General features: G+C 44.5%; 1 non-coding gene across 1 annotated transcript; it reads right to left on the reverse strand.

The window, feature by feature from the left end:
- Positions 1–810: 810 nt before the first annotated feature.
- LOC123463868 lies at positions 811–946 on the reverse strand. The gene has a single exon (XR_006639239.1). It is a non-coding gene; the product is annotated as a small nucleolar RNA SNORA51 (small nucleolar RNA).
- Positions 947–2,341: the final 1,395 nt, after the last annotated feature.

Consider the following 2,341-nt stretch of genomic DNA (forward strand, 5'->3'; position numbering starts at 1 on the left):
TGTGTGTGTACATATTTGTGTGCACATGCCTGTGGGGGCCTGAGGTCAGTATTGAGTGTCTTCCTTCATTCTCCACCTTATTTTCTTCAGAGAGGGTCTCTCACTGAACCCAGAGCTCATGGATAGACAAGCTACCCAGCAAGCCCAGGAATTCTTCTAGCTCTGTCTCCTCAATACTGGGATTACAGACAAGTGCCACCAGACCCAGCTTTCCATGGGCACTAGGGATGGGAACTCAGGTCCTCATGATTCTGTGGCAAACACTTTACCCATTGAGCTGTCTCTCTAATCCCCCAGGAAATTATTTCAATGTGTGTATGTGTGTATTTGTGTGGGTGAAGGCTTCTTGCAGCTGCAAACAAATGCCAGATGCATGTACCACTTTTTGTGGTCTGGCTTTACATGGGTGCTAAGAAATTGAACCCAAGTTGGCAGGCTCTGCAAGCAAGAGCCTTTAATAATTAAGCCATCTCTGCAGCCCACCAGTAAACCTTTTTAATTTTTATTTATTTACAAGTAGAAAAAAAGAGAGAGAAAGAGAGAGAGAGAGAGAGAGAGAGAGAGAGAGAGAGAGAAAGAGAATGAGTATGCCAGGGCCTCCAGCCACTGCAAATGAAATTCAGATGCACACGCCATTGTAAAGATGGCTTTACCCTAATGACCCGAGTCTGATTCCCCAGTACCCACAATAGCCAGGTGCACAAAGTGGCATGTGCTAGGAGACCCTGGTGCACCCATGCTCACTCTCTCTCTCTCTCTCTGTCTGCCTCTTTCTATCTTTCTTTCTGTCCAAAGAAATAATTTTTTTTTCCATGTCTCCCCATTCACAATACAGACCAGGCACAGTGGCTCAGGCTGGGGTGTACTTGGGGTTAGGTTTCCTTTGCCTCCTCTTTCCATACAGTCAGTATAAGAACACACAGCCTGTGGTAAGCAGTAGGAGGCTAGAAATAAATATTTTTAAAAAAGAGCGAGCCAGGCGTCATGGTGCATGCCTTTAATCCCAGCACTCAGGAGGTAGAGGTAGGAGGATTGCCATGAGTTCAAGGCCATCCTTAGACTACATTGTGAATTCCAAGTCAGCCTGGGCTACAGAGAGACCCTATCTCAAAGAAAGAAAGAAAGAAAGGAGGGAGGGAGGAAGGGAGAGAGGGAGGGAGGGAGGGAAGGAAGGAAGGAAGAGAAAGAAACTGGGCATGGTGGCACATGCCTTTAATCCCAGCACTGGGGAGGCAGAGGTAGGAAGATTGCAGAGAGCTCAAGGCCACCCTGAGACTACATAGTGAATTCCAGGTCATCATGGGCTAGATCAAAACCCTACCTCAAAACAACAACAACAACAACAACAAAAAGTAAATAAAAGAAGAAGAGCAATAGAAGAGAACACCTGATGATCTCCTTTGGCTTTTGTACCTTTGCACATTGAACACACACAGACACACCACACAGAAAGTATTTCCATGACAAACAGTTGTCTATCTAGCCAGGCGTGGTGGCACTCGCCTTTAGTCCCAGCACTCGGGAGGCCAAGGTAGGAGGATCACTGAGTCTGAGGCCACCCTGAGACTCTATAGTGAATTCCAGGTCAGCCTAGGCTAGGGTGAAAACTGACCTTGAAAAAAAAAAAAAAAAAAAGTTGTATATCAAACTGGGATTTGGGGAGGCAGTTTAGAGTTAGGGTCTCACTTTAGCCCAGGCTAGCCTGGACTTCATTATATAGTATCAGGGTGGCCTCAAACTCCCTGCAATCCTTCTACCTCTGCCTCTCAAATACAGGATTAAAGGCGTGTACCACCACACCTGGCTTGGTATATGTTTTGATATATATTTATGATGTAGTCAAATCGTCCTGACATATTACAGCCTACTGCCACAATCAACTAAATGAAATTTAACAGGATAAAGTGAAGATCTACATTTAGATTTAAAAAGTAATTAAGCCAGGAGGCAGAGTAGGAGGATTACCATGAGTTTGAGGCCACCCTGAGACTACATAGTGAATTCCAGGTCAGCCTGAGCTAGAGTGAGACTCTATTTGGAAAAAACAAAATAAATAAATAGGGTTGGAGAGATGGCTCAGCAGTTAAGACACTTGCCTGCAAAGCAAAAGGAGCCAGGTTCTATTCTCCAGGTCCCACATAACCCAGAAGCACATGGTAGCTCATGCATCTGGAGTTCATTTGCAGTGGCTAGAGGCACTGGCACGCTCATTCTCACTCTCTACCCCACCCTGTCTCTAATAAACAAATAAATAAAATAAATCTTTATGAAAATAAATAAATAAATAAAAAGTAATCAAGTGCACAAGAAGGAGCTAGACTGGCTTGACAACATTTTAAGT

This window comes from Jaculus jaculus, chromosome 9, assembly GCF_020740685.1.
Source record: "Jaculus jaculus isolate mJacJac1 chromosome 9, mJacJac1.mat.Y.cur, whole genome shotgun sequence".
Taxonomy (NCBI): domain Eukaryota; kingdom Metazoa; phylum Chordata; class Mammalia; order Rodentia; family Dipodidae; genus Jaculus; species Jaculus jaculus.